The 24,866-nt window shown below is 44.4% G+C and overlaps 1 protein-coding gene and 1 pseudogene across 4 annotated transcripts in view; both read right to left on the bottom strand.

The window, feature by feature from the left end:
- Positions 1–21,307, bottom strand: part of LOC146855304 (uncharacterized) — a 38,800-nt pseudogene extending 17,493 nt beyond the window's left edge.
- LOC146855301 (synaptotagmin-1) overlaps positions 1–24,866 on the bottom strand; it is a 4,118,085-nt gene that overhangs the window by 1,538,975 nt on the left and 2,554,244 nt on the right. The gene's annotated exons all lie outside the window — the stretch shown is intronic.

Consider the following 24,866-nt stretch of genomic DNA (forward strand, 5'->3'; position numbering starts at 1 on the left):
CGCGGCTCCTTTGCCCCTGATGCCAAGCCAGTGACAAAGGGAAGTTGTTCCAAAACGCGTATGGCATGAATTGGCGCAAGACTTTGCTGGAAGGACTCGGTTGAGCTTGCTGCTGCCTGCGGAATAAAGAAGGGTGAAATATAACGTTGTGTGCGGTGTCTTCAATCTGCAAGCAGCTTTCAATTGGTAGATATATATATATATATATATTACCTACTGGCAGTCGCCAGTAGGTAGTTATAGTTAGGACCTATTTTCCATAGGAAATCCGCAACATTCTATTTGGAATAACGTTGGCGCTGATTGACGAATCTTCGCGAAATTTTCGAAACTTTTGGCCAACTCCGGTCCGCTCCTATCCTGAAAATTTCACGGTGATTCGTCAAGCGAGGGCCGAGAAAAAAGGGGGGTCCCAAAACATGATTTCCCCATGCATTTTCCCATAGGACCTGGTGACGCAGCTACAGCCCGAACTGCGGAACGGAATTTCACCAAATTTGGCAAAGAGGTAGTCCTCAGTTCAGACTTGTGCCTTTTACTTAAATGGTGTAAATCCGTTCAGTAGTTCCTGAGAAAATTAGAGTTAAAAAGATAGATATATCTGGGCGGAGCCTAACCACACTTCTCATCATGAGATCTGGTAGGCTGTCAGTACTTCATCCAAGAAGTGTTGGCAGCCATCTTGGGACCAATGTACATGATAGCAACTCATTAAAAAGCATTGAAGTTAATAGAAGGTTTAAAGACTTTAGTTACATTATAAATCATTTGTTGATGGTACCATACTCATTTTAGGAATTGTGGTGTGTTCTAAGGTGATTTTACCATGTGAAAAAGCCTTCTGCTGTGATATCATGAATCATGTTTGAGAGAAAACTATTTTCTCATGCTTTTCCCACAGAGGTTTGCAAGGTGATCTATAAGCTAAACTGAGAGCATATTTTCTGTAAATTCACATTATCTTTCTCAGTCATGTGAGAATGAAGTCTGAAATTCTCAGTAAAACATGTACATCCAGCAAGGGCAGCGACTGTCAGTTGATTCCTTTGTGTTCTACTGCATCTTCCCAGAGTGTTCTAAAGAACAACTAGAGCGCTAACAGTCCTACTTATGACAAACGTATTGCACACCTGAAGCCATCTTGATGGGAATAAAGTGGTAACTCTTAAAACATTTAATTTAAAAAGGAACAACATGAGGGGGTTCATTTTGCTATAGAAAGTGTGATTAGTGCTGCAAAAAGAAAAATTAGGGCACATTTTGAGTGACTTCTCAAATCCTCTTTTATTTCATTAAAAAATTCTGACATGCAGACTGAAACATGCACTTTCAATACCAGCAGCAGACTTCCATGGTGAGCAGTAGCTTTACTACAGTGATCTAATAAGCAACTAAAGTGCTAACATTCTGAATTTATGGCAAATGTGTGACACATCTGAATGCCTTCTTGATGGACTCAAAGTAAAAAACTCAAAGTATTTCCAACTGAGTAGACTGTAGTAAATGAGGAAATTATGAAACTTCATAACAAATAAGTCTCCCAAAATGGCCACCAGAGACAAAAGAGCCCAAATGTAGCCCAAATATCACCCAGATGTTGCCCAAGTATAGCCCAATGACAGAATGTTTCAGAGTGTTCTAACGAACAACTAGAGAGCTAACAGTCTTACTTATGACAAAAGTATGGCACACCTGAAGCCATCTTGATTGGAATCAAGTGGTAACACTTAAAACATTTAATTTACAAAGGAACAACATGAGGGGGTTCATTTTGCCATAGAAATTATGATTAGTGCTGCAGAAAGAAAAATTAGGGCACATTTTGACTTCTCAAATCCTCTTCTATTTCATAAAAAAATTCTGACATGCAGACTGAAACATGCACTTTGAATACCAGCAGCAGACTTCCCTGGTGAGCAGTAGCTTTACTACAGTGATATAATGAGCAACTAAAGTGCTAACATTCAGAATTTATGGCAAATGTGTGACACATCTGAATGCCTTCTTGATGGAACCAAAGTAAAAAACTGAAAGTATTTCATACTGAGGAGACTGCAGTAAATGAGGAAATTAGGAAACTTCATAACAAATAAATCTCCCAAGATGGCGACCAGAGACAAAAGAGCCCAAATGTAGCCCAAATATCACCCAGATGTAGCCCAAGTATAGCCCAATGACAGAATGTCCCAGAGTGTTCTAACGAACAACTAGAGCGCTAACAGTCTTACTTATGACAAAAGTATGGCACACCTGAAGCCATCTTGATTGGAATAAAGTGGTAACACTTAAAACATTTAATTTACAAAGGAACAAAATGAGGGGGTTCATTTTGCCATAGAAATTATGATTAGTGCTGCAGAAAGAAAAATTAGGGCACATTTTGACTTCTCAAATCCTCTTCTATTTCATAAAAAAAATCTGACATGCAGACTGAAACATGCACTTTGAATACCAGCAGCAGACTTCCCTGGTGAGCAGTAGCTTTACTAGAGTGATCTAATGTGCAAGTAGAGTGCTAACATTCAGAAATTTTTGGGCAAATGTGTGACATATCTGAATACCTTCTTGATGGAATCAAAGTAAACAACTGAAAGCATTTCCTACTGAGGAGACTGCAGTAAATGAGGAAATTAGGAAACTTCATAACAAATAAATCTTCCAAGATGGCCACCAGAGACAAAAGAGCCCAAATGCAGCACAAATATCACCCAGATGTAGCCCACATGTAGCCCAATGACAGAAGTGTGCAAAACACTGATTTTTTGTGTATTTGCAGTTTTATATACTGCAGACTTGTCAGGTATTGGAGTGCTTTACATGAGCATTGGTTACATCACACAAGATCAAATTAATTTTGGTTGTAGACATGGGGAGATTAAGTGATTTGACCAGAATCACAGAATGGTGAGCTGAAGCAGAAACTCCAACCTGGTTCCCCAGTTGCAAAGTCTGCAGCTCTGGAAGTAACACCACATCCTCTCTCCTAGGTGCAACATTTAATCAAGTGGTCAACTGGATAAAAAAACATAAAGATTACAAATAATTTAAAAGTTCTTTGTCGCTATTTTAAAACTCAGAAAATATGTCCTCATTTTAGTTTTTTAGAGCACTAACCATAATTTTGATGCAAATAAGACCCTCTCATATATGTAATTTCTAAAGGAAATGCTCTAGGTATTACAGTTTTGATTACATCAAGATAACGTCAGGCGTTCCACACTTTTGTAATAAATATAGAATGTTAGCAATCTAGTTGTTCATTGGGATACTGTTGAGAGGCAGAGGCCAGGGGCACGGACTCTGAAAATTGAAGGCAGGTAGGAGAGTGCAGAGGCAACAATTTGACCACACTGGGCAGGCAGGAAGGGCAGTGGCAGCACAACAGACTATGGAGGGCAGTGGAAAGGGGGGCAGGGGCAACAAACCAACAATACAGGACTGACAAGAGAGGCTGTGGCAATATAATAGACCATTGTGGGCAGAAGGAAGAGGCAGTGGTAGTACAACCATACATGCCAACAGACCCGTTTCAGCCAGGAAACGTCCAATGTTTTTAAGCTCAAATGAGCTTTATTTGATCTGTCTCCTGCCTACAATCTCCTCTTTTTCAATGTAACTCAAAGGGGAAAATCAATACCCCAGTTTTTTTTCAAAATCTCCCTCTTACCAATTTCAAAATGTTCACAAGTATGGTACATTGGATCATGGTAGGCAGGTGGAATTGGGGTAGGGACATGGACTCGGATAACAGAGGACAGGAGGGATATGGAGAGGTGCACCAAACTGACCCTACAGGGCAGGCATCAGGGTTTGCAGCAGCACAATACACCACACAGGGCATGCGGGACGGGAGTGCAGCACAACAATCCATAGAAAGCGATAGGGAGGAGATAGGACCATGCACATGGACAACAGAGAACAGAGGGGAACGAGGCAATGGTAGCTAGCTGACCATAATGGACAGACAGGAGAGAAAGCTGCAGCATAACAGACCATAAAGGGCAGGAGGGACAGATCAGGGGCATTACAATGGAACAGACAAGCCAGGAGGGAGGGAATAGGGGTCTGCACATGGAAACAGAGGGCTGTGGGCAAGGGGGCAGGAGCAGCAAGATGACCATGGAGGTCAGGCAGGATGGGCACTAGAAACAAGACACACCATGGAGAGCAACAATGAGACTATGATGGCATACACACAGACCATGGAGGGAAGGTGGGAGGGGGTCAGGGGCAGCTAGCTGACCACACAGGGAAGGTGGGAGGGGCCATGGCAGCACAGAAGACCATGCATGGCAAGTGAGAGCCTTAGTTGCAGCACAATGGCTATGATGGGCAAGAAGGAGGGTGCAGAGGCATGCACAAAGGACCATGGAGGATAGAAGGGAGGGTCAGGACCTGGGCACAGACAAGAGAGTTCAGGGGAAGGGGCCTCACAACAGACCACGCGGTGCAGGCAGGAGGAGCAGTTGCAGCACAACAGACCAGGGAGGGCAGAAGGGTGTGGTAGTAAAATGGACCATGGAGGACAGGAGGAAGGGGATAGGGGCATGGTAAGTGGACAGGCAGGGTGGAGGTGGCAGAGACAGGTTACAGTCATCTGACAATGCTAGGCAGGTGGGAGGGGAGTGGCAGCTCAACAGATCACTCAGAGTAGATAGGAGTGGCAGGTCCATGGAACATGGTGGGCAAAAATGATGGAGCAGGGGCATGCACAGATAGATCGGAGGGCAGGGGGAAGGAGAATAGGGGCAGCAAGGTAAGCACAGAGGCTAAGCAGGAGGTCAATGATGGGCCATAGAATTGGGCAATGGAGGGCAGGAGGAGTGGACTGGTACATCATGCTAAATGGAGGGCAGTGGCAGAACATCAGACCATGCATGGCAGGAGGGAGGAGGCTAGTCCATGGATTCAGATAACAGAGGATAGGGAGGAGGTGGATGGGGCAGCAAGCTAACTGTTCACAGAAGGTGGGTAGTAGGAACTTTATTGTTTTTAAAATGTGTGTCTGTGCGAACTACTTAAAATATGAACAAGTATGCAGCATAATCTCACTTTTATTCAGGAAGAAGAGGACAGATGTGACTGACTCCGGGCTCACTTTGCAGAAACACCCCTGACCATCCCCTCCCCATCGCAAATGTAATGCCCGTGAAAAGGGTAGGTGGACGCAGTGTTATATAGAAAATAGTCCTGAGAGAACGATTGAAAATGAAAACTAGATATAGTATATGGTATAAACTATGCACCAAAAAGTGTGATATAAAATGAACCGGGGCGTGAAATATAATATGCAATGCACTGTGCGCAATGACAGATTAATTGGAGATCGCGAGATAGCACAGGTACTAGTGTGTGCTATGCGATATGCGCCTTGGAGTGTAATATGCACAGGGCAGTGTTGAGTAACCTAACTAGTCTCTAAAGTTGTAATATAAAATATGTGCTGGGGAGTGTAACGTTGCATATGCACTGTGACAAAGATATGGATCCCAGGTTGTATATAACCCGTGCGAAGGCAAGTGTGGCATGACATATTCACGGGGTGGTGTTACAGTGCACATGGGCTAGAGAGTGTCATAGCATACGCACTAGCTGGTGGAATACAACACAGAGGTGTGTGGCACTCAGCGGGCACTGGTGGGTGTAACACAGCATTGTGCTCAGACAGGAGCATGCTGTGACTCTCAAGTGAGGTTCGTCTCCTTTCCAGAGAGTAAAATAAAACGTATTACACATCCGGCGGTGGATGTGTGTTTTATTAACCGTGAGGGGGGTTTCTTGCATAGTTTGGTCGAATTTTTGTCGACTCCCCTTTGAATGGCTTGGTGTGCGTGTGTATTAAATGTGCCCGTCAATAGCTACCCATGTTTGTATAAATAAACGACAAGGTTGTCTACTTGGAGAGTACCCACCGGCGGGGGCGCCGGGATTAGGCACGGAAGGGCGTCAGACACATCAGAGCTTCACTAGCGGTGTAAATACATTCCACGTGGATTCATTGTATGCATAGTCGCCTTTTAATGAATATCACGCAAATCCTCATGGTTATAGGTACATACGGTTTGTAAATTAGAAAAAGAAGGGGGGCCACACAGCCCTCCTTCTTAAAAGCAATAAAATAAATAAAAGACCGGCATCACGCCGGAGGCCACGCCCCCTCCTTGCAGCACTCTGCAAACGCGCCCCCTGGCCAGTTGTAAGTTGTGTGGTAAATAATTTAATTACCGGGACTTAATTTGATGCGGAAAATCTATAATAATAGCTCAGTAAAATAAGAGGCAGAATCCGTGGTATTAGAGGTTCGGAACGGGCTTTATTCCAGAATCAATTTAAATTGAGGAGCTCCACATTCCATCACCACGAAGGTTCAGGAAGTGAAGTGCTCCCTTTATTGACAGATAATCATTTTTATACAATAGGCATTACAGTGAAACAAATGCAGGAGGCGTAACAATTGATAGTAAAGATAAGAACATACATGCGTCACTAAAGTAGGTGTAACTGGGCGTAGCTTAAAGAACGTCATTGGATATGACGTCATAAATGGGTGGTTCCATAAAAGAATTTCGCAATGTCAGCAGAAATACTTGGCAGAGATGCGCACGCAGCAGTATGACGTGTGATTGACGTGTAACTAGGGGATGAAGGGAACTTGACATTTAGCTCTACATGTGGAGACAGAAGTCTGGGGTTATGTCAACCTAATCCCAAATCATATCTAACATCCTATGTTTAAAGAACTGTGTTATCCAAAAAGAAAGGTCTTCTTAGGATAGAATCTTATTCTATACTGACTATACTGACTGTTAGTGCGTGTACAAGCGTCTAAGTGTCTACACTAGATGCGAGGGCAGAAATCTTTCATAGTAATAGGGCTATGAATTACTTGCATAAAGACAGAGAGGCCGGGCCTTTTGCTCGGTAGCTGAAAGAATGTTTACTTAAACTACTAGACAGGAATGCATTGGATAGGGAGCGGAGCAAAGCAGATAATCTTGAAGGTGAAATACAGTTTTTGGCAAGCAACAGTCTGGAGTCAGGCACCGTTAGCCGCGCAGGGAGTAGGACAAAGTTCATGGGTACAGATGCAGGCTCAGACTGGAGCTTTCAGTGGCAGAAGGCAGAAAAGACTTGATGGCAGAATCAGGGCCTACTTGTCTGAACTGTAAAATGGGATAAGTGAACCATATAAAACCGGTGGCCTTTCATACTTAGAAATGGAATATCCAGCCCATTCATGGCGGATCTGAAAGAGGACATGTTGATGGTGGACGCACATGTGTTTGCGTCTTCATAACTGGAACTGGAGGGAACATACATGTACTTGTGATTTATACATGAAACCGTTGGGGTCCAAGATAGGGGACATAACTGACCAGAAAAATCCATATTTCCACATTCCCTCCTTGTCCCCTACTTGCCCGTCAAGAGATATCAATCTTCATCAATCCGTTGATCTGTTCATATAGCATCATTTGTTCTTCTTTCTTCTTCCGGAATCTTGAATGAAATCTTGGTGGTGGAATAAACGATGTGGCACACAGACCACAGATCGCTGGTCCACATTGTAGACATAGACAGCAACTGAATAGTATGAGAAAGCAAATACCTAGGAAGGATAGGACCCTCCATCCAAAGGTAGATAATACACTCCAAAACCAACTGGACCAAGTCCAGGTGCCTGGATTCTGGTGTATCTGGCTTACAATCTTATGAAGGCGAGTTATGGCTTTATATACAGATGGCGAATTTTCTGGTATGAAAATGCAACAGTTTGATCCGATGACCCTACAAGCTCCGCCCCTATCGGCCAGGATGACGTCAAGGACAAGACGATTTTGAAGCACAACAATCCGCATAGCAGACTGCTCTTCTGTTAAATTGCCTAAGGCGGAAATAGTTTCGTTCACTACTGCTTCAAGGGTTCTGGTTAATCTACGTATCAGCTTACTATTGGTAACTGTACCTATATAGGGAAAGAGACCTTTATTGAAATCTGTGTATTTTTCCCATGCTGTCTCAGTGTAATCGACTATTGGGAGATCTCTCCGTTCTCTATTGTGTACTAAATGAGTATTTCTATGATAATCAGGAGGAGCTAGAAAAACAGGTGGCAAAAGGAATCCAATGTAGCAGGTACCATCCCAATCTAGAGGCAAACGTATATATGCAGTCTGACCACATACAAAGTAGGAATGGCGAGAAGCTCTAAATGTAGACTTGCCTTGATCACTGAATTCTATTACAGTGGTGCATTTACTGTGGCCCATGTGTATAGAGCCATTCTTTCTTATACATAATTCACCTTTAACTGGAAATACTGACATAGCGGGCAAAATTGGTGCGGGTTCAGATTCAACATTCAGGATCATGAGATTAAGCGTGAAATTACCTAATCCATATACTTCATTTTCTAGATCAGTTCCTGTTCTTTTGGGAAGTCCCTCCTTGTCAGGGTAGCAGACTTTAAGTAAAACTAAGTGCAGGTTTCCCCATACCCAGTTGTCTTGATAAACTGCGGAATTCGAATCTTGGGAATTAATTAAACTAAACCATGCTCCACAGGAGCCATTGTGTGTGAACGGGTATGGGAAGAGAGGCAGAATTCCTTGATAGTTCTGATAGGGAGGGAGTCGACCACATATCCAACAATTTGTAGCATTGCTAACCTGATGGGAATGATGTAACATACTAATAAAAGTGTTGTTGCGCAGCGCAAATCTATATGATAACTCATGCGGGGGAAATTCACTAAAAGAATGTTCAGCAGTAACATTATGAACATGTTTAGAAATAGGATAATATGTGTGCAACAATATACTTGCAGTAATTATTAAAAGACATAAGAAAAACAAAATTAATAACGTCACTGTGCAATGACTACGCAGTGATTTACAGTACGCATGTCGTTTCAACTTTATCCTTCTGTTTCTTTCTCTATACAGGTCTAAGGGATACATGTCAGAGACAAATTCGACCGATTCACCTTGGAGAGGACTTAAACAATCAAATTGCCCGACTTGTTAGACCTAAGTTTTAGTTTGTATTGTTCTGAGTTATTTTGTTCAACCAAAGGAAGCTTTGAGTCAATCGGTGAAGAAATACAGGGTTTAGTCTCTATATCAGATGGTAGTCCATGAAATTTCTTGATATGACTTGAATGTATCCAGCCTTTTCGACCTTCAATCTTCACGGCTGTCCTCGTTGTTAACAATACGAGCTGAGGCGATCTCCACCTAGGATCCAGTTGGGACTTCCGATCAAAGTTCCTCACTAGAACTAGATCCCCTGGAATTACGTCATGGGGTTTCACCTCGGTGTTGTCGGGAAAGGCTGCAGCTACCTGTGAACGACAAGATTGTAGTGCAGACATCAAGGAAGCCAGGTAATCTGTCAGCATATTACAGTCAATATCAGTTATTTTTCGTGGTATAGGCGTCCCCCACATATTTGGTGGTCTACCGAAGATCACCTCATAAGGGGATAGCCCTGTTCGAGAGTGCGCTACCATTCTCATGTAAAAGAGTGCAACTGGTAGGGCTACTACCCAGTCGACACCTTTCTCTCTACATATTTTGGACAATCTAATTTTCAGAGTTTGATTATGTCGTTCCACGAGACCTGCTGCCTCGGGGTGTCGGACACAGTGGAATCTCCACTGATAGCCTAACAAAAGTGAAACGTGTTTCATTAGTTCGGAGGAGAACGGCTGGCCGTTATCTGAGTAGACAGCACGTGGTAAACCGTATCGTGGGAAGAATTCTCGAACTAACTGTTTGGCAGTAGTCGGGGCAGTGTAATCTGAAACCGGGTATGCCTCTGTCCAACGGGAAAGAGCACAAACAACTACAAGAACGTATTTGAATCCTCGACATCGTTCCATCTGGATATAATCCATCTGGAGGACTTCAAAAGGGTGATCAGGAGGCTGAAATCCACCCTGTTCTACGGGAATGCTTTTACCTGGGTTAAACTGACAACAGATCATACAGGTACGGACTTTTTGTTTAGCTGCTGCTCGTAAATGTTTGTTGAACCAAATGTATTGAATACTGTCTAGCATAGCTTTTTCTCCTAGGTGCGCTGGACTATGTACAGTGTTAATGATAACTTGGACCATTGAATCAGGAAGGAACCACACAGATTTTTCCTTCGTCATCCATCCTTGATCCGTTTGGGTCCCTCCTAATTCAGTCCATTTCTTTATTTCATCTGGTGTAGCATGTGTCTGTATGTCGATTACGTCAAGAGCGGGATCCTTAACCGTCATGCAATGTGTTGGTGTCGGAACTATTGTCTTTGTCATGTCAGACGTGTGGGTTTGAGCAGTCTGTTTAGCTGTTCTGTCAGCTAAATCATTGCCTTGGGAAATGATATCAGTAACTTTCGTATGAGCTTTACATTTCATAATTGATATTGCAGTAGGTAGATGTATTGCATCTAGTAAGGCATGAATAAGGGGTCCGTGCTGGATGTGGGTACCGTGGGAAGTTAAATAACCTCTCTCTCGCCACAGCACGCCGAAGTCATGTACAACTCCGAATGCATAACGTGAATCAGTATATATGTTGACTTTCTTATTCGTAGCTTGAATACAGGCTTGTGTCAGAGCGATGAGCTCTGCTGCTTGAGCTGACAAGGTATTAATACGATTTGTTTCAATGACTTCAGTGTCTGTTGTGACTGCATACGCGGCCACTAACTCTCCTGTACTTGTTCTCATACATGAACCATCTACATACAACGTCAGGTCTGGATCTGACAATGGGACATCTGTCAAGTCTTGTCTAGGTTTCGTCGTGATAGTGATAACTTCAATACAATCATGTGCAAGTGGGTCTGTTCCGTTTACTGGTAACAGTGTGGCAGGATTCAATGTACTACAACGTCTGATTTCTATATGTGGCTGAAACAATGTTAACTCGTAACCAGTGAGTCGTGCTATAGTCAAGTGTTGTGTCTGTGTGCGGTTCAAGAGAACCTCTACTGCATGTGGTACTTGTACTGTCAATTGGTGTCCTAACACTATGGCATCGCTTTGTCTAATTGCTAAAGCTGTTGCTGCCACTGATTTCAGGCACGCAGGCAGAGCCTGAGCTACGGGATCTAATGTACTAGAAAAATAAGCACACGGTTTGTGTGATCCTGCTTGTTCCTGTGTGAGTACTGACAAAGCAGTACCTTCGCGTTCTGTAACAAAGAGTGTAAAATGTTTATAGTAACATGGTGTTGCTAAAACGGGTGCCTGACATAAAGCTTTCTTTAGGCTTTCAAAAGCTTGTGTATGTTCCTGTGTCCAAGGGAGGACAGTCGATGTGGCTGCCTCCTGTGTTGTCAACTGAATGAGTGGTTTTACTAGAAATGCATACTGAGGGATCCACTGCCTACAATATGAAGTGAGACCTATAAAAGCCCGCACCTCCTTTTGTGTCTTGGGTATTGGCATGTTAGCAATTAACTGGATGCGGTCTGGTGTAAGCTGCCTTCCCTCCTTGGACAGCGAGTGACCAAGGTAAACAACTCGCTGGACACAGAATTGCAGCTTAGAAGGGGACACCTTGTGCCCCTTTTCGGCCAAAAAATGTAAAACCGTCAGTGAGGCCTTTTCACATTCAGGTTCGCTTCTAGCGGTGATCAGCAGATCATCGACATATTGAAGCAGGGCAGTGTTGACTGGCATGTGTATACTGTCAAGTTCTCGTTTCAGTGCTTGGCTATAGATGCTGGGGCTTTCTGTGAATCCTTGAGGTGCGCGTGTGAATTTAAAGCTTCGTCCATTTAAACTAAATCCGAACAAGTATTGGCTTTCCGGATCTATTGGGACGCTGAAAAAGGCATTCTTGAGATCAATTACAGTAAAGAATGTTGCTTCGGAATCAATAGCTGTCAGTAATGAAGAAATGTCTGGAACTACGGGGTATTGTGGTACAATACATTTATTTAATTCGCGCAGATCAATAACCAATCGATATACTGGCGGAGCCTTTGGATCAGTTCGTTTAAGAATCGGAATTATCGGTGAATTACATACATTGGAGTCTGTTTCCACAACCACTCCTTGGCCAATAAGCTCGTCAATGATTTGCAGTAAAGCCACTACAGCATCTGGGGGTAACTTGTATTGTCGCATTCGTGGTAGTACCACTCCTGCCTTTAGTGTGACTCGATATGGTGTAATGTTCATGCAACCAACATCTGTAGGGCCTTGTGCCCATAAATGTGTGGGTAAAGTCTGCAGTCGGGAATCCATGTCTCGGGACACATAGTGCCCTTTGAAATCACGTAAAAACAATCTTACTCCTTCCGGAGAACAACATATTATAGCTCCTAGAGCTTTCAAAGTTTTTATACCTAACAAGTTTTCTGGGCATGATTTAGTAAGCAATAAATCTGTAGTTCGTGTCAAAGGACCAATCGTAAGGGGAAGAGGCTGTGATACATCGTTAACGATAGGTTTTCCTGAAAACCCAAGGGAAATATTCTGTGAGCCTGAGAGGGGTGCCCCTGGAACTTCACTACGTTTTATGGTTGTTCGGCTTGCCCCTGTATCAATTAAAAATGTTCTATCTTGGCCTAATAGTTCACTGTGTACATAAGGTCCTTCTTGATCTACAGGGACCTCAATAAGGGGTAAGCCAAGTTCCCTCTCTAGGCTGTTTCATGAGTATCGTTGATAATCAGGATAGTCATACTGTGCGGTCTGGTACATCTGTCGTGTCGTTGTTTGTGTGGCAGCAATAGGCTGCTGTGGTGGAGCTGGCATGGACTGTTGCGGAGCTGGCATGGACTGTACATGCTGCGGAGCTCCTTGTGGGTTCTGATCCTGTCTAGGTGGCCGTGGTCTTTCTTTAGTATTACCTATGGCGATATTATGTTTTAAAACTGGACAATCGTGTACATAATGACCTGGCTGTTTACAATAGTTGCACGTTCCTTTTACAGGACCTGTTGAAACACTGGACTGTGTCATACCCTTTTTATGACCGTCAGCTGGAACTGTCTGGGAAACTAGCATTTTCATTTTCGTGTCTTTCATACGTCTTTGTTCATGTTCTTGTTCCTCTCTAATTCTATTGTGATGGTACTGTAGCATCTGTAACATTTGTGACGGAGTGTTACCTTGCCAGGTACTCTCGAATTTCAATACTCTATTCTTAACTTGGGGCAAAGAATTTTCAACTAACTTTGTCACAAACAGATGTGGATACGACTCGCTACTTGCTTTTATTCCACTATTTATACCAAAACATTTTTCGAATCGGGCATAGAAATCACTAGTGTCTTCATCTTGCTTTTGTTTACAGGCTGAGATTGCACCCCAGTCTTCCTTTTTCGTAGTTAATAAACGTGGCAGTACCTGTACTAATAAACCTGGTAGTATTTTGGTCTTCTCCCCAAGCCCTGCACCTGGACCTCGAGCTTTTTCCTCGTTTTCTAATGCTGTCCAATCTATCTTCTGGTCTCCCACTTCCCAATCTTTTTCCTTGAGTTTTTCGTAAATGCCCGCAGGCATTAATACCTTCAGTATTGTCATAATGTCTGGATAGGTATACTCTCCCATGAGCAACATGTCTTTAATTTCACGGTGGAAACCCGCTGGGTCTTTGTCATGACTGGGTACCACCTTCTTCATTTCCAATAGTTCTATTTTAGATATGGGTGTGTATACAAACACACGTTTAAACTGATTGTCATCACCTTTTATCGGGTGCACTTCACGTAGGGGATTCTGTCTATCCATATAGTACGTCGTTCTTTCCTTGATGGGCAGTGAAACATGTTCGGGACATACAAAAAGAATGTACTGCTTTCTGGATTCTAGTATTTCTCTAATTAGCTCAGTACCTGAACCTCTCCATTTATTCGTGAGTAATTTAGTCAATATATCAGGTAAGGGACCAGGATCGGAGTGTTGGCCTTTATATAATATAAGGAGTTGTTGAATCATATAGGTACCAGCTAAACGCTGTTCGTCTGGAGCGAGGTTCAAAAACGTGTGTGCTAATGTATCATCACTATATTTTCCGGGACTGTCAACCCAATGAACGGCTGACCTGGCTAATTCTTGTTCGTCCATAGAATCGAGTATATGATAACCCCTTCGTTCTCGGAGTAAGTTGTCAGCGGCTTGGAACGAATGTTCGGGGGACCTTATATTTATTATAGGAGTTTGGAAATTTCTGCTATTATCTGGACGTACCGGACGTATCGGATCAGTGAAGCATCTAGTATTATTGCAAGATCTTCCTCTACCTACATAGGCCATGGTTTCTAACTGTCCTGTAGGCAGTTCTAATTCCTCCTCTTCCTCGGTTTGTTCAGGTTCGTCTACTGCTAATCTGTCTTCGTGTATTCGTTCTATTTCTTTGCGGATTTTTCGGCACATAGCTACTATACATAATCGTTTATCATGTCTCCCTTCTGATATATTCTGACTCCATGTGGTAAGAATTTGCATTTCTTTCGGATTTACCCCTGGTCGGTCTTGATTTCTAATCACACAATTTATGAGGAAACGTAACAGTTCCCCCTGTATTTCCACTTTTTGGTACTCCATGGCTCTGTCAATACTTTCGGAATCTCGTCCTGACTGGACAAAGTGATATATATTTTCTAAGTGCGTAGTCATTCCTGGTAGCTTCCCTAAATATATAGCAGCTCGTCGGATACGTAATGATGCTAGCATCATTTCGTCCCCTTTTCCGGGCACCGGGTCATATCTACAATCTATTAGAAGTTCCTTGAGCGTGTTGGGAGTTACTAGTTTGGGCGTACGTTGGTGAGCTAATTCTTGAAAGGAAAGTTTATTTACTCTGGGTGGCGTGGAAAAAATGTTTGATGCACCTCCGGTAGCCCCACCTGTGGTGCTGGAGGTGAAAGGATTCGTCGAACGTGATATAGCAACTATAGGTGTGGATACAGATGTCGAAGCAGATGTGCTTGCCTGAACTTGTGTCGGAGTTTGCTGTTGCGGAGGTACAGACGGAAGAGGGTCTTGGCGTTGAACCCCCTCTGCAGGCGGTCTATGTGGCGCAGCATTAGCATACTCGGGAGCTGCGTCGTCTAAATAAGAGGAAAGAAAAACATCTTCTGCGGTTCTGGGATGTCCTTTGGGATGTACCTTTATCGGAAACAATGGGGGTGGCAAGTCTTTTGGTATCTCCGGAGTAGCCTTAGGTAATCCTTCGGCCAGGAGAGGATACATACCATTCATAAGGGCATTTCGTTGTCTGTCTACTTGTTCTGATTTCACTCGAGTACCTTCTTCAATTAATATATTTTCTCGAACTTTATTTGAATTCTCCTTACTCTTCTCTTCCTGTCTACGTGCTTTTTCTGTACGTCTATACGATTCTTTACGCCATAATTCAATGGCGTCTTTCTGTGATTGTCTAGCTTTCTTTTTCCATAATTCTTCCTCTACTTTCACGATGCACTCTGCATCCCAGGTCCCAGCTGCGGGCCACCTCTGACTTTCTGGTAATTCCTTGGTGTAGTCTACCCATAAATCAAGAAATAATATGGCGTCTAGGCCATGTTTATGATACATAAAGTACCCTGGAGTGTCCCTAGGAGGAATGGGAACAGCTTCTTCGAGTAACCCTTTTCTAGTTTTTATCTGTCTTAATTTCGAAAAGAGCGGCATTTTGAGAACTGATCTGATCTGATTCCTAATTTTAAACACGTTTAATACAACGAAACACAATAATGAACAGTCATTCACACCACAATATACAGAACATATTTAAAACATTTAACATTTAATGAACAACAATGATGGCCGTTCACTAAGCATAATACTCGATACTAACTAGATAATTCTGACTTCATATACTAGACATACTTGATATACTGCTAAACAGTACAGATACACTGCTGAAACAGTGCAGACCGGATTTGTGTACCCAAACCCGTCTTGACCGGCACAACCTATGTGCACGTCAGAACGCCTCCCCGACAATGGTACTCACCGGGTAGCTCGGAACGGAAGGCCTCGGAACTGAACTGAACTGGACTCGGACCGGACTGGACTCGACTCGGAACTTCGGAATTTCGGAACTGGTGGGCCTCTGTATACCTCGGATCTTGCTCTCTCAGCTAGGCTCTGGTCGGGATACTTCGCACTTCTCACCGCCTCGTCTGGGTGTTGATCGCAGCCTCAGTTACCCCCGCTCGGCAGGAGGGAGATACAGGAAATCCTGTGGGTACGCGTTGTTGTCCGTCCAGCTGTGACAGGAGACCGGGCCTGCAACGCACCTCCGGCGCGTGAGATGAGAAAGTGTCCCTGTTCGGGCGCCATTCATGTGGTAAATAATTTAATTACCGGGACTTAATTTGATGCGGAAAATCTATAATAATAGCTCAGTAAAATAAGAGGCAGAATCCGTGGTATTAGAGGTTCGGAACGGGCTTTATTCCAGAATCAATTTAAATTGAGGAGCTCCACATTCCATCACCACGAAGGTTCAGGAAGTGAAGTGCTCCCTTTATTGACAGATAATCATTTTTATACAATAGGCATTACAGTGAAACAAATGCAGGAGGCGTAACAATTGATAGTAAAGATAAGAACATACATGCGTCACTAAAGTAGGTGTAACTGGGCGTAGCTTAAAGAACGTCATTGGATATGACGTCATAAATGGGTGGTTCCATAAAAGAATTTCGCAATGTCAGCAGAAATACTTGGCAGAGATGCGCACGCAGCAGTATGACGTGTGATTGACGTGTAACTAGGGGATGAAGGGAACTTGACATTTAGCTCTACATGTGGAGACAGAAGTCTGGGGTTATGTCAACCTAATCCCAAATCATATCTAACATCCTATGTTTAAAGAACTGTGTTATCCAAAAAGAAAGGTCTTCTTAGGATAGAATCTTATTCTATACTGACTATACTGACTGTTAGTGCGTGTACAAGCGTCTAAGTGTCTACACTAGATGCGAGGGCAGAAATCTTTCATAGTAATAGGGCTATGAATTACTTGCATAAAGACAGAGAGGCCGGGCCTTTTGCTCGGTAGCTGAAAGAATGTTTACTTAAACTACTAGACAGGAATGCATTGGATAGGGAGCGGAGCAAAGCAGATAATCTTGAAGGTGAAATACAGTTTTTGGCAAGCAACAGGCTGGAGTCAGGCACCGTTAGCCGCGCAGGGAGTAGGACAAAGTTCATGGGTACAGATGCAGGCTCAGACTGGAGCTTTCAGTGGCAGAAGGCAGAAAAGACTTGATGGCAGAATCAGGGCCTACTTGTCTGAACTGTAAAATGGGATAAGTGAACCATATAAAACCGGTGGCCTTTCATACTTAGAAATGGAATATCCAGCCCATTCATGGCGGATCTGAAAGAGGACATGTTGATGGTGGACGCACATGCGTTTGCGTCTTCATAACTGGAACTGGAGGGAACATACATGTACTTGTGATTTATACATGAAACCGTTGGGGTCCAAGATAGGGGACATAACTGACCAGAAAAATCCATATTTCCACAGTTGGGGAATTAATTCCCCTTCAATACTAGCCCAACAGGTATCTCCAGTATGCGCCAGGGAGCTGCGTTGCAGACAGGTGTTCTGAGGCTACGCCCCTTTTTACACCTCTATGCAACGCAGCTCTGTGGCGCTTACTGGAGGTACCTAGTGGGCTAGTTTGACCCTAGGGACTCTGAGGATTCAAGGGGACTTAATCTCTCAACTTAGAACTGCCACAGGGTGCGTTTACACAGTGGTGAAGGGAGGGGACGGGGCCTTAGGTGACGTGTGCAAACACGCCCTGTGGCGCGTTTTAAGTTGGGGAAATAATTCCCTTTCAATCCTGGGGGACCCTGGGGGCCAACTAGCTCACCAGGTGCTTCCAGTAAGCACCACTGCTCTGCGTTGCAGAGAGGTGGTGCAGGCCGTGCCCCATTTTACACCTCTCTGCAATGGCACTTACTGGACGTACCTAGTGGGCTATTTTGCCCCTAGGGACCCTCAGGATTCAAGGGGACTTAATCTCCCAACTTAAAAAACGGCCACAGGGCGTGTTTACACAGTGGGGAAGAGAGGGGACGGGGCCTGAGGTGACGTGTGCAAACACGCCCTATGGCGCGTTTTAAGTTGGGGAAATAATTCCCCTTCAATCCTGAGGACCCCTGGGGGCTAACTTGCCCACCAGGTGCTTCCAGTAAGCACCACTGGGCTGCATTGCAGAGAGGTGGTCCAGGCCGTGCCACTTTTTACACCTCTCTGCAACACAGCTCTGTAGCGCTTACAGGAGGTACCTAGTGGGCTAGTTGGACCCTAGGGACCCTCAGGATTCAAATGAACTTAATCTCCCAACTAAAAACGGCCACAGGGCGTGTTTACACAGTGGTGAAGGGAGGGGACGGGGCCTGAGTTAACGTGTGCAAACAAGCCCTGTGGCGCGTTTTAAGTTGGGGAAATAATTCCCCTTCAATCCTGAGTGACCCTGGGGGCCAACTAGCCCACCAGGTGCTTCCAGTAAGCGCCACTGCGCTGCGTTGCAGAGAGGTGGTCTAGGCCATGCCCCTTTTTACATCGCTCTCCAACACAGCTCTGTGGCGCTTACTGGAGGTACCTAGTGGTCTAGTTGGACCCTAGGGACCCTCAGAATTCAAGGGGACTTAATCTCCCAACTTAAAACGGCCACAGGGCATGATTACACAGTGGGGAAGGGAGGGGACGGGGCCTGAGGTGACATGTGCAAACACGCCCTGTGGAGCGTTTTAAGAGGTAGTTTTAATCCCCTGCCCTATTATATACTAGGGGCTTACAGAGGAGGTCATGCTAATCACAGGGGGACCCCAATGCATAGTGTTCCCTAGTGTATATAGGTGTTTTCACTGTATTCTGAGTGTCTTTTAACATAGCACTGGCTCTTGGACTGGTTAGTCAGACACAGTTACCACCAGTATCCGTCTGAAAAAGTTGAGGGTACAGGATGACTTTGCAACAAGGCTTCTTTCTGCTCTTCTGTTTGTTCTTTCTGCACGTTATCCTTCTAGAATTGCTTTTGACAATCCACTATAAGTGAATTTCGAAGGATCAAGAGGAATAATCTTCCTAATATGTTGGGTCAGGTCAATTAATGTTTCACATTCTATTGATTAAATCTTTCTTGACTGCCAACACAAATCTCACACATCTTAAGATCACAGTAATTCCCTACTGTAATATTAATGCAGTTACCATCGACTATCAAAACTCAGCCCCATAGAGAAAATGTTTGCCTTTTGAAGTTCGTGTCGGATACTGATTAGATCATCACATCACCTTTCGGCAGAACCAATTTGGTGAAAAGTGTAAATCATAAATCCCTGCTCACAAATAGGCAGTGAAAAACAGGTGCTATTACAGTTATGTGAAAAAATACTTATATACAGACCGTGTCGAAAAAGAATACGCTTATACAGACCATTATGCAAATCTTCATTCATTCAAAACTATGCTAATACTAATGTAAATTCTACTGGCAGTCAACTGCATTCACGCGAGATACAGTCAAACTCAACGTTTGACATGGTGTCCTAATAGGGTGCAGATTAAACAGGCAGTCACTAATAATGATATGCAATGCCAGTCACTTCCAGTGGTAGGCAGTCTCACAAAAATGTATGTACAATTCAAATTCAAATAATAAATCTAACTAAAATAAATGAAAGTATAGTGATTGCCAAACGTATTGATTTAATACATTTCAGTCTTGAAAGTTAAAACACACTCCAATGTATTTTCCCCTACTTCATCTTTCATTGTGTTCCCCCATAATGTCGCCACTATGATGGTGTGCGTGTCCTTCTTATCTGTGTCTTTTTCAAAACATCATCATTGTGCTTTGCCTAGAGAAATGATCTCCCTATTTATGCGTTATGCTGCTGCAGGATGGTACACGCCCAGGCATTCAAGATGTAGCCTGTGTGTGAGCACTGAAGTGAAGATTGGTGTCTATCAACGGCCTTCAGCACCCCTTTTTGGCTTCATTAAGTGATTGTAGACTACACCACAGCTGTAAACCTCCCCAGCCCCTTCTCAGCTTTGAAGAGCTAACGATAGATAATGCTCTTCATCGGCTAGTGTACCACAGATGACCGAAGACTTCTCAGCCCAAAGTTTCTCACCACTGGACAGAGCCCTGACCAAGTTCACTGAAAGACATTACAGGTGCTCTTCAAAAGACTATTCGATTCCCTGAGATTATTTAAAAGTTTATTGGGCCAGTGTAAGTGCTAGAGTTCATTCTTGCAGTAATAATTGCTCAGCTCTGATATATGTGCTGAAATATGCGGTTCCTGATTGCCACACATTTAAATGCATAACTGCAAGATTCAATGCGTGACTAACAGTCCCAGGGCAGAAAATTGAATTCAGCGAAATACCTACAATTGAAAGTAGACTAATCACATAAATAGGTTTGTGTAAGGTACAATTGTCATGCATGTACCTCTTCTGTAAACAGCGTTTAGTGTTTTCTTGCAATTTTATGCGGCGCAAACTTGACACAAAGTTATTGGGACGCTTTACATAAGCACCACTTAAATTACACAAACTCATCTTATTTTTATAGTTAAGGCACAGGGAGATTAAGAGATTTGCCTAGAATCCCAGGATGTTGAGCCGACGCCAAACTGAAACCTGGTAAATGCCGTGTTCCCCGGACCCCACAGACCACGCAGGACTCGCCGGAGCTTTCAGGTATCTTTTATTTGTTCTCTGTCGTCACACTAGTGGACCCTGACCTCTTGCCCCGAGGTCCTGCATAGCAAATGCCCTTTGTTCCCCTTGCCCCCTCCCCTCACCGGAACTGGTGTCCAGTGTCCCCTGCCCTCTGCCCTTGCGTCCCAGGGTCCTAGTGCCCCTGGTCTGGGCATGACATCTCCCCCTTTGTTGCAAACAAACATTTTTTTTTTTTTTTTCTTTAGCGAGGGAGAGGGAGAGAGAGATATAGAGAGAGAGAGAGATAGAGATAGAGATAGAGAGAGAGAGAGAGAGAGAGAGAGAGAGAGAGAGAGAGAGAGAGAGAGAGACCGTCTCCACAGACCCTTGTCTCCTTACATTTCTTCAATTAGTCTTTTTGTTTTCTTGCATTCTCTTCTCGGTCGTTGCGTTCCGCTGTCCGCTTGATCTCTTTCCTCATGTGTCTCTTCCTTCAGTCGTTGTGTTCCGCTGTCCGCTTGATCTCTTTCTTCATGTGTCTCTTCCTTCAGTTCATGTATTGGCAGCTCCTCTCCTTTTGATTTCAATTCTCTGAAATGCGAGCTGTTTCGCGTGATGTGGTATGGCCCTGCTGAAGCCGTTATCATTGGCCCTTTGACTCCTGTCACTGTCAGTGGGTCCTTTGAGAAAACACTGTCTGACTTTCGCACTTGTCTCTGCCGCACTACCACGGTGTCTCCTTCTTCTATTTTTGTGCTTGCCGCGTGTCTTCTCCGATCAGCATATGCCTTCATCTTTTCCTTCGCTTGGGTGTCTCTCGTTGCCACGTCATGTCGCTCTATGCTTTCCTTTTCTTTCACCTGTGGCAACCTCGTCCTGCTCGACCGTCCCAACACCAGCTCCGCGGGGCATCTTCCTGTGGAGCTGTGCGGGGTGTTTCGATAGTCCCTTAGGACCTGGCACAGAGCTTGTCCTATCGAGATCTGCGTCAACTTTGCTCTTTGTATGGCCTTTTTTATTGTTCCCATGAACCGTTCTGCCATTCCGTTTGCTTGTGGCCATAGGGGTGTTATTCGTCGATGATTGATCCCGAGGTATGCCATGAACCTTTTGAATTCATCGCCTGAAAATGGGGGCCCGTTGTCCGTCTTCAGTGTCTGTGGTGAGCCCCATGCTGCGAAGAGGTCGTCCAAGACGGGCAGTGTTGCGTTCGCTGACGTCGAAGCTACCGGCCTCACTATTGGGAACCTGGAGAATTCGTCTATTATTACCAGCAGGTAATTCCCTGTCTCCAGAGGTCCATAGAAGTCAGCCGCCAGTTCCGTCCACACGGCCTTTGGTAGTTTGGACATTTGCAGTGGCTCCGGCTTTGGTGGGGGACCTGTTACCTGGCATATGTGGCAGTGCATCACGGTCTCTTCCACCATGTTGTCCAGTCCCGGGAACCACACCTTCTCTCGTAGCATTTTTTTCGTTGCCACAATCCCTCGATGTGACTCATGTGCTAGTTCTACTGTACTTCTTCTCAGAGTTTGTGGAATTACAATTCGAGTGCCTCTCATCATTATTCCATTTTCGCTTTCGGAGAGTTCTCCGCTGATCTTTTTGAATGCGAGCAGTTCTTCTTTTCTCACTCCTTCTTCCCAGTTGTTGTTGTTGTTGACGTGCCTCCATCTTTGTTGTTTCGTCACTTTCATTATTGCTTGCATGGTGGGGTCTTTCCTTGTCTCCTGTTCCAATTCTTCCATTGCTATTGTTGCCGGTGTGTTGAGTTTTAATGCAAAGTTTAGGTATTCCTCCGCCATCGTAGTTGCTTGAGATGCTTGTGGCAGGGGGTGTCTTGACACATAATCCGCCGGATTGTGTTCTTTCCCTGGTTTGTGTATTATTTTGAAATTGTAGTCCATTAGCCGTATCCCCCACCTCTCTATCCTGGGCGGTATTTTTGCATTTGTGTTTCCGTATATTGTTATCAGCGCTTGGTGATCTGTTATTATTGTGAATGGTTTTCCGTAGATGAACATGTGGTAGTGTTCACATGCCCATACTACCGCCAGGCTCTCTTTTTCTGGCTGGGAGTATCCTTTTTCGACATCCGATAGGCTTTTGCTTCCATATGCTACTACATGTCTTGGGGAGTCTTTTCCCGGTTGGTGTTGCGCCAGTATTGCCCCTAGCCCCACTGGACTGGCATCTACTGTCAGCTCAGTGCATAGCCTCGGATCAAAGTATGCTAGGTGGTCTACTGCTGTTACAGCGCTTCTGATCTCCTCAGACGCTTTGCTGCACTTTTCAGTCCATGCAAAACTATGGCCTTGTTTTGTTAGTTCCCTCAGTGGTGCACTTACTGTAGCGAAGTCTTGAATGTACCTTGCACAGTAGCTGGCCAGACCAAGAAATGACCTCACTTCTGCCACGTCACTTGGTTGTTGTGCTCTTTCCAGCGTTTTTTACCTTGTTGCGATCTGGTCGCATTCCTTTCTTGGAGAAGATGTGGCCAAAGAATACTAGTTCGTCTCGCTCCAACTCACATTTCTCTTTGTTTAGTGTCAGACCCGCTTGTTCTAAGTGAGAGCACACCTCTCTTAGCGCTCTGTCGTGCTCCTCGTTTGATTTTCCAAATACCAGGATGTCGTCGCTGTAGTTTAGGCTGTTCTTTACCGGCCTTATTACCTGTCGTATTGTCTCTTGAAATATTTCTGCAGCCGACGATACACCGAAGCTCAGACGTTTGTATCTGAACAGGCCTAGGTGTGTGGAAAACGTCGTGATGTATCGAGACTGAGGATCTAGTTCTAGCTGGTGGTATCCCTTGCACAGGTCTAGTTTAGAGAATCGCCTCATGCCTGTTAGGCAGCTGATCATGTCATCAAGGTGTGGTCCGGGATGTCTCTCGCGTTCTATTGCTTTGTTTGGTATCCTCATGTCGACACAAATTCTTATTTTTGACGTATCTTTCTTTGGTACGGCCACAATCGGAGACACCCATGGTATTGGTCCTTCTGCTCGTTCTATGATGTCTTGCTTTAGTAATGCATCCAATTCCTCTTCTACCTGTGGCTGCAGGTGTATTGGTACCCTCCGATGATGTTGCGCTATCGGCCTTACTGTTTCATCTATGTGTAGTGTTATTTGCCGCCCCTTTAGCTTCCCTAAACCTTGCAGTAGTTTGGGGTATTCATTCAGGATGCTTCCTTTGTCTGATATGTTGTAAGTCATTTCAAGCAGACCCATCATCTGAGCCGTGATGTTGCTCAAGAGGCATGGCGCTGGGATGTCGCCCTTTAGCACGTGAATTTCTTCTTTCGTCTTTTTGTCTTTGTATGTCAGTTCGTCTGTGAATTTCCCCATGTTTGTTACTGGTGTGCGGGACCCCCAGGTGAAGACTTCAACTCGGGACGGCCTCAAGTTGGGCTTTATCTTCATTTTTTCGTATTCTGACACGCACATGATGTTACACGTTGCGCCACTGTCTAAAACGAACTTTGCTTTGTGTGACCCTACACCTATTGTCACCGATTCTGTCTTTTTCATCTTGCTTTTGTCTGCCAGACATATGCTTTCTCTGCTTTCGCCCTCCTCATTTTGTTCGGTACTGACATCCGACATGAGGTATAGTCGTCCCGTCGGTGCCTCTTCTTTTTCTTCTTCTCCTTCTGATCCTATTGAGGGGCTCCTTGCTCCTGTGTCGACGTGTCGGACATGCCTGCTGGCTGGTACTCGTGGCCTTTCTGTTCTTCCTCTATCATTCCTGAATTGCATTCCTTGACACACACTGGCATAGTGATTTCTCCCATTGCATTTCCGACAAGTCTGACCAAATGCCGGACACGGCCCTCGATGTGGAAATTCAAGTCCGCACCTGTAGCACGTTCCTTCCGGTCGTTTCTTCACAGTCTGGTCATTTCTGTCTTTTTTCCATCCACTTGTGCGGTTGTTGTTTGTCATTCGGTGCACTTGGTCCACTGACCGTTCCTTTCCTCGTTCCATTTCCTTTGCTTGTGCTGTCGCTCTTGCTTCCGCTCTTGCTAGTGATAGGATGCTTTCTAAAGACGTTGGTTCTTTTAGAATTCTTGCGCGAAATTCTGTGTCACGGCAGCCCTCTATGATGCGCAGTCTGATTGCTTGTTCGTTGTCGAATTTGTCAAATTCGCAGTGTGTTACTAGCTTTCGCAGTCTCGTTGCAAAGTCATCCAGCGTTTCGTC

The sequence above is a fragment of the Triturus cristatus genome, chromosome 4_1 (genome assembly GCF_964204655.1).
Source record: "Triturus cristatus chromosome 4_1, aTriCri1.1, whole genome shotgun sequence".
NCBI classification, from domain to species: domain Eukaryota; kingdom Metazoa; phylum Chordata; class Amphibia; order Caudata; family Salamandridae; genus Triturus; species Triturus cristatus.